This window comes from Nicotiana sylvestris, chromosome 9 (assembly GCF_000393655.2).
Source record: "Nicotiana sylvestris chromosome 9, ASM39365v2, whole genome shotgun sequence".
Classification (NCBI taxonomy): domain Eukaryota; kingdom Viridiplantae; phylum Streptophyta; class Magnoliopsida; order Solanales; family Solanaceae; genus Nicotiana; species Nicotiana sylvestris.
In genome coordinates, this window is record NC_091065.1 from 94,974,770 (window position 1) to 94,984,405 (window position 9,636).

The following is a 9,636-nucleotide window of genomic DNA, read 5'->3' on the forward strand; positions in this document are numbered from 1 at the left end:
TGCAACACCAACAACAGATTTTCTACAACTTTTTCCAACATGAACTGATACGTTCAACCACCCAAAACTTACCCGAGGCCTTCAGGACCTCAACTAAACATGCCAACATATCCTATAACATCATTCAAACTTGTTCCAATCTTCATAACACTCAAAACAACATCAAAACACCAAATTTACATCGGATTCAAGCCTAACAATTCCAAAAACTTTTGAATTACCTGAAATTTTGCACACACGCCACAAATGACACGACAAACCTACCCAAACTTTCGGAATTCCATTCCGACCCCTATATCAAAATCTCACCTATCAACCGAAAAACGCCAAAATTCCAATTTCGCCAATTCAAGCCTAAATCTACCTCCAGACCTCCAAAACCCATTCTGATCACGCTCCTAAGTCCCAAATCACCTCCCGAAGCTATCCAAACCGTCAAAATTTACATTCGAGCCCTTTCTCACATACAACATCCAGTTGACTTTTCCAACTTAAGCTTACTCAAAAGAGACTAGGTGTCTCAAACCTTATCAAAACCTCTTTGAACCCGAACCAACCAACCTGATAACACATAATACAACTGAACAAAACAATAAGAAGCAAAAATGGGGAAAATGTAGCGGTAACTCATGAGACGACCGGTCGGGTCGTTACAATTCAGGAGCAATTTCTCCTCCACAACATAAGAGCATTACTTGTACTATCAGTATACATTACTTGAAGGGTTGTGATGAATGTCAGCGAACCGCGAATATTTCCCATCGCCATGAGATGCCCATGAACCAATTCAAGAGGTTGAAGTGTTCGATGTATGGGGATAGACTTCATGGGCCTCTTTGTCAGCTCCTTTGGCAATAAGTACATACTTGTTGCTGTGGATTACCTGTCCAAATGGGTGGAAGCTACAACACTCCCCACCAATGATGTAAGGGTGGTGGTGGGGTTTTTGAAGAAGAATATATTCACCCATTTCGGGACTCGGAGAGCTATTATCAGTGACGGAGGCACTCACTTCTGCAATCGAGCCTTCGAGAAATTGCTAGCAAAGTACGATGTGCGCCATAAGGTGGCAACACCATATCATCCTCAGACCAGTGGACAGGTCAAAGTGTCGAATAGAGAAATAAAGAGTGTGCTGACCAAGACTGTGAACACCACAAGAACTGATAGGGCGAAAAAGCTAGATGATGCACTTTGGGCCTAAAGAACCGCTTTCAAAACACTAATTGGAATGCCACCATACAAGTTGGTGTTCGGGAAGGCCTGTCACTTGCCAGTGGAACTAGAACATAGAGCTTGGTGGGCAATGAAATAGCTAAATCTGGACATTGAGGCTGCGGGAACAAATAGAATCACATAATTGCATGAGCTAGACGAGTTCTGATTTCTTGCTTTCAAGAGCACGGGGTTGTACAAGGAGAGAGTGAAGAGGTTGCACGTCAAGAACATTGTTGAGCGAAATTTTAATCCCAGAGACATGGTGTTGCTTTATAACTCAAAATTAAGGCTATTTCCGGGTAAACTCAAGTCACGATGGTTTGGACCATTTTGGGTGGTCGAAATGCTCCCTTCAGGTGCCATAGAGATTCCCTTAGCAAAAACTTCCCATACATTTAGAGTTAATAGGAAAAGATTGAAACCATATGTGGGCATGGATGAACCCAAGGAAGCGTCAGTGATCCATCTGACTGAACCTCAGAGGTCGAGCGAGCCTTAAATGCGCTCATTTGTGTTGTGCCATGACGTTAAATCAGGCACTGCATGGGAGGCAACCCAATTCGTAGTGACTTTAGTATAGTTAGTATTTGTTATTTTTGATTTTGGTAAGTACTAACCAGTGCAGGTGAGCATGGGCGAGTGTTAAGCCCATCAGACGCTGAAGTAAAAGGTAAAAAAAGTGGAAACATTTTGAGGCACAAGAGCGCGCCCGCGCTAGTGGCCGCGCAAAAGGCCAAGTATTCTGCCTCAAACTTTCACCTAGGAGCGCGGTTGCACTATGGTAGCGCTAATGACCGCGCATATGTCCAAGTACACTGTTTCACTAGTGCGGCCGTGCTTGGACCGCGCTAGTGTCGTTCCGCCTAACTTAACATTTTATTATTTTTTTTATTTTGTATGTTAATTGTTTTAGTTTTTTTATTCCACCCTCCCCACGCCTAAGAGCCCCAACGCTTAAGAACCCCAGCCCTAATTTCCATCTTCTCCTAATTTCCCTCTTCTCCAAATTCCCTTCTTCCCCATTCCCAAATAATCCCAGCCCAAATTCCCCAAGGTTCAAGTCCCTCCACTACTCTTCTTCACTTCTCACAATCTCCTCTCACTGCAGGTAAGGTTTTCTTTTTACCAGTTTTTGTTGATTTTCGTTTAATTTCTTAATTATGTAGTAGTTTTTCTTCTCTTTTCTTAGAAGTAATTTGTAGTGTATGTGTAGTGCTTGTGGGTGTTAATATTTGGGGAGTTGTATATCTTAACTTAGTTGGGTGAATTTGGGGAAATTGAGGTGGTAATTGGGTTACAACATGTTTAATTGGGGGTTCCGGTGAATGATGCCCACAACATGTTTGTTAAAATGCCACAATGAGTGTCAATGATAATTGTGACCAATTGTAAGGGTGAAGTCTGAGTAACCGCAGTTGAGTCACATTTTTTTGGGATGTGCTAATGATATTCTTATTCCAGGTACTATGGCAGCCTCCAGGAAACGTCGAACCACCGGTGCTTCATCCAGCGGTCAAGCTGGATCTTCCAGGGCACACGGGTCAACTCCTGCTCATCCTTTTGATAGTAACAGGTTCGTCTCCGCCAAGGCTCAAGACTGTTTTGCTGGTAAGGCCTCCAAGAAACCAATACTGGAGAGGGGCATAGATATAGGTTCGCTCCAACTGGGTTGTCCCAACTTGTATAATGAGCTAGTCAGGTGGGGGATGCAAATCTTCTTTGAAGAGCCGGATGATGGGAATTTGATGGTTGTACGTGAATTCTATGCCAATGTAAAAGAACATGTAAATGGTGTAGTAACAATGCGCAAGAAGGCTGTGGATGCCTCTCTTGAGGCTATTCGGAGGATATACCAGCTTCCCACACCTGTGGAGGAGTTAGACGACTATTATGAACTATATGGTCGAAGATATACCCAGTGGGAGAGGTTCTTTGAAACCATTTGTGTACCCGACAAGGAAATTGTATGGATGAAATATGGGAAGAAGTTTCATTCCGTGGCGCTCACCTTTGAAGGGAAGTGCTGGTTGTATGTCATTAACAACCGCCTGCTCCCGTCCTCCAACACCACGAAAGTGAATGCTCTTCAAGCTGCTCTAATTTGGTGTTTTATAAATGGTTACAACTTTGATGTGGCCAAGCTTATGCACGAGGAGATGTTTACACACTATCTGGTGAAGAGGTATGGTTTCTTTTTCCCCTCACTAGTCACTAGGCTTTGCAGGGCAGCTCGGGTTCCGGAAAATTTGAATGTGGATAGATTAGTGCCAAAAGAGTCAAAGTTTTGAGCTAACAAGGTGACTACTGGTAATGAGCCTGTGGCACCTAGTGGTGATGATAGTGATGACTCTGATGCATCTAAGGAGGGTGAGGATGAGCAGGAGGAAGCAGAAGTCGAGCCGCCCGCCCATGCGCCGATTGCAGAAGTTGCAGGACCATCTGGGGTTAGTCGGGTTACCTGGTTCACAGCCTTAAAGTGGGAGGTGGCAGGGTTGCGTACATTGGTCGCTGACTTAGGTACATGTGTTGATGTGATGGCTGCCCAGCAGATTAAATCGGAAAAGAAAGTATTGGGATGGCTGCGAGCTCTGGGTCGTGCATGTGATCTGAACCTAGAGACGGTCTCCGATCAAGATTGATCAATCAGGGAAGTTCCTTTATCTCACTGTTCTTTAGTTTGTATGCCATGAGGACATGTATTCCGTTTAAGTGTGGGGTAGGGGATACTTCAATGTATGTGTATATATGTAAGAACTTCATTGTTTTATGTTTTCTTTGTTTTTGTGGTTTTGAGTAGCAGTCGCATTAGGTAAGTCGACTTGTCCCGACGACGGATCTCTTTCGATGGGGTTCTTGTGGGTCTAAGTCGACGAGAAAATCTCTAAAAAAATGTGAAATATGTTGGAGTCTTTCTGATGACGGATCTTTTAGACAGTTTTCTTGAGGGAAGTAAGTCTAAAGAAAATACCAAAAAAAATCTGTTTTAGGTAGTATAGTAACTCCCCCTTGGTTTTTCTTTGGGTCGCGGTTCTTTTCCAAGGGTTTTGCTTGAATCGGGTGTAGTTAATTTTTGTTTCTAGTTTTTAGTTTGTACTTATGGGCGATGAGCTGAAATAAGAAAAGAAGCCCTTGGCGTTGATATACCTGAACACAGTAGACACTAGAGTGTGACACTTAGTCTCAGTGGTTGATTCTTGTTAGAGTGCCTTAATTTGTATGTTTGTAACTGACTTGAGTACTCAAACGAGAGTCTTTTGATAAGCCAATCTGGAGTGAGTCATGTGCCATGTGTGTGTGAGTTGTATTGCATTATAATATTCTATGCTCTGCATTTGATGCCTAGAACTTGCCCCGTGTGTTTGCAAAGTAAAATAGTAGCTTTATTTAGTCTTAGAAGTAATATAGACATTTCTTTGTTAAGACAGATATATAAAGTAGACCCACCTAAATGCGATACATCGTAGTTAACCCTGTGAGCCTATAAACATGTGTTCTTTGGCAACCACATTACAAACCTTACCCAATTGTTTGAACGTCCCATCTCTTTAAACCCCTTTACCTCTCATGATCACTTGAATGGTTATGAAATATGCAAAAGTTAAAGTGTGGGGTGGTGGTTTGGTCTTTGAGTGGAACCAATGAAATAGAGAAAAAGGTGCAGTATTTTGAAGAATAAAAGAATAAGAGACACTTAAAAAGAAAAAAAGAGAAAAGAAAATAAGTAAATGTAGTCCTTGATAAGTGGTGACTTGATACAATTGCACCTAATAGAGTTTGGGGTATTATAAATAGAAGTGCGGTGGAATGTCTGGTCCGACATAAGTATTGTTCTGAATGCGAAGGTGATTGTATTAAAAGTGCTTAGGGAGGTTAGTCACTATATCCAAATATATCCTACCAGTCTCTTAGCCTACATTATAACCAAATGAAGTTCTAATTGATCTTAGACTGAATGGGCTCGATTAGTAGAGTAGTACACTAAGGGCAAGCCTATGGTGCATCTGTGTGGCATATGAATTTTCTTTCTGAGAGTGAGCGAATTTTCTCTATCTAAGTTCCTAATTATTCTTAATATTATTATTTGTGGAACTACTCTCTTGTGTGATGTAAGGGCATTTGATTCACGAAGGAAAGGTAAGTCTTGACCTCTGTATAGAGTAATTTGAGTAAGTATGAATATTGCACGGCACGTGAGAGTCGGCTCTTGAGGCAAAGATGTTACACTACTAGACGTAACTTTGGTGATTTGTTCTTGGTGTGATATGTTAGGGAAAAGCTTAGGGAAGGAACCTTTATAGAGTATGGTGGATTGATCGGGGACTAGCAATGATTTAAGTGTGGGGTGTTGATAATAGGCTAGATTTATGTAGTTTGGCGACTATTTATGCCCCAACTTGACTATGCTTCACCGTTCTAGGAAGGTTAAATGACGATAAAATGTCTCTAATTGTGAATTTCATGTTTTGTAGGAGCAAGTTGTGCTTATGAGGACTTAGGATAGTGTTTGGAGCTAAATTAAAGCAAGGGAAGCCCTTGGAGCTGAGTATGTGTGAAAGAAAAAAGAAAAGAAGAGAGAAAATGCTGATTCACTCTAGCGCGGGCCAAGCACGGCCTTAGCGCGACCACGCTAGAGCAGGAGACCGGGATAGTACACTATGCGATATGCACGACCACTAGCACGGTTCGAGTGCGGCCGCGCTAGTCAATCTGGAGCGCAGGAAGTTTAGGGGTAAACTGGGAAGATTGAGGCTAATTTCACTTAACCTATAAGAGGTCCAACTCGCCCAAAAAGACGTTGTCAAGGTTTTTATAGTTTTGTTCAAGGCAAGAAGAGGCAAGAGGCAAGGAGGATAATTCGACATCGAGTTCTACCTTTCTTCCTTTTGTATTTATCATTCATGATGAATTTTGCTATTGTTATTATGAACACGATTATGAGTAGCTAATTATTTAGTCTACGGTTTTGATGGAACCTTTGAGGGATGAACTTCTTGTTGTGTTAATATAGTTTGTCCAGTTTAATCTCTATTTGTTCAATTACGTTATTGTTGTAGTTAATTGATAGGATCTTTAATTAGTTGTGCCTATTTAATATGTATTACTCGGGAGAGAGTACATATTTAGGTAGTTGTTGAACAACACCACTCCCAAAGTATATGAGAAATCAATAACCGAGGGTTTAAATGTGGGATTAGGGATAATGAAACCTTGGGTGCGATCTAAGTGAGCCGTAATAAAAGCCAGCTAGCGTAACTCGGGAGAGTGCGTCTAGTAAATTGTCGTAATCACTCGGGAGAGATTTATGGTAATAAAAGTGCTCATGGTCGATAGAAACGATTAGGCAAATCTATACGAAACATAACAGGAAGGGATTCCATCAATAGGGATCACAACCTTATATCCTTCTCTTATTTGTTTACAACTCAGTCATAGTTAGCTTTTAGTTTACTTAATTTTATTCAGTTATAGTTAGTAGAAATATCACCAATTGTTATTCAAAATATTCTGGAAGTTGATTACGGAGAATTCAGTGAGTCTGACAAAAATAATTGGTAGGTTAATTCCCTGTGGGATTCGACTCTGGGCTAAACACTCGGATTATATTTGCAACGATCGCTTGTCCTTTTTATAAGGCATAATTGAGCGTGATCAGCATGTTTCCTGCCCTGTTTTAAGTGTCCCCCCTAACAGACTAATAATTTTCATGCTCCCAGTCCCTGCTACCCATTTGTATATGACTGACTGATTGATCCCAACATGTTATGTCTTTGTTTAGTGTCTGTCCCTATACTCACCTAGTAACAACTAGTAAACTAAGTTGAAACTTTGCTTGAAGTGATCCTATTTCTGTCTACTGTTGGATTGCTGGAATTTCCTAAGTGTTGAATGACTCTGTTTGCTCTTTACCTCCTGAAAATCCAAAACTATTTTCTCAAAACTATCTCCTGTTTTTAACTCCTACTCTTAGAACATCTAGGGTCCTGCCCCTCCAGTGTGAGTATTGCCTAGGAGTCCATGAGACTCCTCTGAACTTTGACACATTGGGGCTGGCTCTCCAAAACTTGCTCACCAAAATGTTTCTTTAAAGGTTTTCTGGTGTGAGCATTGCTCCGGGTCCCTGAGGCCCTTGGGAACTTTGACACACCAGGATACCATTGGGTGCACTATAAAAATATTGGCATGTTCATACTTGGTCGAAGGCATGGTTCTTCCAGGTTTACTTTTTGGGCCTATCCAGGCTCCCTATAGTTTTAGCAGTTTCACTTCTGTAATTCATTATTTATGTTTGGTTTGTAATAATAATTTCTTTGTAAACAGATATTGGGGATATTAGTAAAATGGGAGGGACTTTTATATATGTTTCGTGGGGAAATCGGGTAGAAACCCTGCTCTTAGGACTGTTATGATTATCTTCCTGCATTTAGAAACCATGCCTATAGGTTGTTGCAATGTTTGTTTACTTATGTGCATTTAGATACCATGCCTATAAGTTTAAAATCAGTTCTGCATTTTAGATACCATGCAAATAAGGTTTACATCAGTTCCTGCATGCAAATAAGGTTCGAATCAACTTCTGCATTTAGATACCATGTCTATTAGGTTTTAAAATATCTCTGATCCATACCTAGGCAAGCCTGTAGGATGACTAAAATCTTGAGATTATAAAATTGTGCTTTGTTTAACTGTTTGTGAATTGCTCAGATTTAACTAGTCCTAAATCAGTAGGCAACTGATTAAGTACCTCCTGCCTCGCTTTAATAAAAGCACTGCATATGTTCTGCTTTGTGCTCACCTAGATATCCTGCTATAGGCCTTTTTTAAAGTGTCTGAAATACTGTTGTTTGAGACGTGCAATTGCATGCTTATTTGTAGAGGTAAATGCGAGCCTTTAACTGTTCCTTTATTTGACAATCCTATTTGTTTTGCCTGTCGCTTAGATTTTCTCCTTTTAAGCACTATAGGAAAGTCTAGATCCACCTTAACTAGAAGTCCTAATCACCTCCAGGACCATAAGTGAGGGACGGGTAATGCACACATAGAGTACGTTTAAGTAGAATCACTTATATAACCATTAAGGGCATGGTAATTGGGTAGTAAAGGATATGATAACCTGTGCACTAATGCTATGTGTAGCACCCCAACTTGGGGACGATTACCAAGCATTGCACAGAAGTGATCCTATAGGTTAAAAAACCTAGGACCCCCTTTACCCCTTGTTTTAAAACAAAATATCTCTTTGTCTAAATTGTTTTGTTTGCTTATAAGACTAATTCACCTAATTAGAGTTTGGTCGGGACCCACCATTGTGGACCTCGAGGGGTGCCTAACACCTTCCTCTCAAAGTTATTTCGAGCCCTAACCAATCTCTGCAAACTGATTTATGAGTTATTTGCTTTAGGTTCCCTAACACACCTTAAATCCGTTAAGTGGTGACTCTTCAAATTCCACACCCAATTCCCAAAAGGAAATGAGTTGTTCCCGAAAGATACCGAAACCCGGACTCCGCGAGGAAAAAGGGGGCGCGACAATGGTCACATGTGCGTTTGTTATCAACTTGCAATTTGGTTTTTGCAAGGTTGCTTGCTCAAATTACTAAAGCACAGTTCCAGAATATAAATTATGATGATTTATATTGATAATGTTGGTTTAAATACAAGTTGATTTAGTAGAAATTGTATGCCTCCATTTATAGCTAAACCATTGGTTATGCGAACAAAACTCCCAAATAGAAGTTTGGTACGAGGTGTATTATTTAATATACAACAACACTTGTACGTATCTAGTCAACAAGTTATGAAAAATTCTCCCTGTCAGAATTGGTTCATGGTCAAGAACCAAATAATTTCCATCTAGAAATATAGATGTGCTATATGATTTAATTATTCCACAACAATGCACAAAGATGGGTTCCCAAAGAAGGTTGAGAAATGTGTTGGTGATCCCAACATTAGGGGGAGAAAATGGGCAGCTGAAAAAGTGAGACGTGGAATGAATTATTATGAGTACATTTAGATCCTCGTACAAGAAAATGTGAACTTGAAATTCAAGTGATAATTTATTTGCAAAATATTGCGCGGGACATTTGTTGGCCCAAAGCTAAATATCATATTTCATCTGCAATACTCCAACTAAAATAAAGTCCATGATAGACATAGTCTATGACACGCATAAAACGTAATAGACTAATTGGTTCCAAAGATAAAACTCATTGAAGAAGGAGTGGATCAAATGATCAAGATGGCAATAATAAGGAGACAAGTGTTCTAGAAGAGCACCATGACATAACACTCTATAAGACCTCAAGGAAGAGGTTCAGGTACCTGAAAATAATGAGATCTCGATAAGTTATGTCTTTATTGTATGATGATGGAACCGATGTAAAATGATCGTCGATGATTGTTGATATAATGTAACATT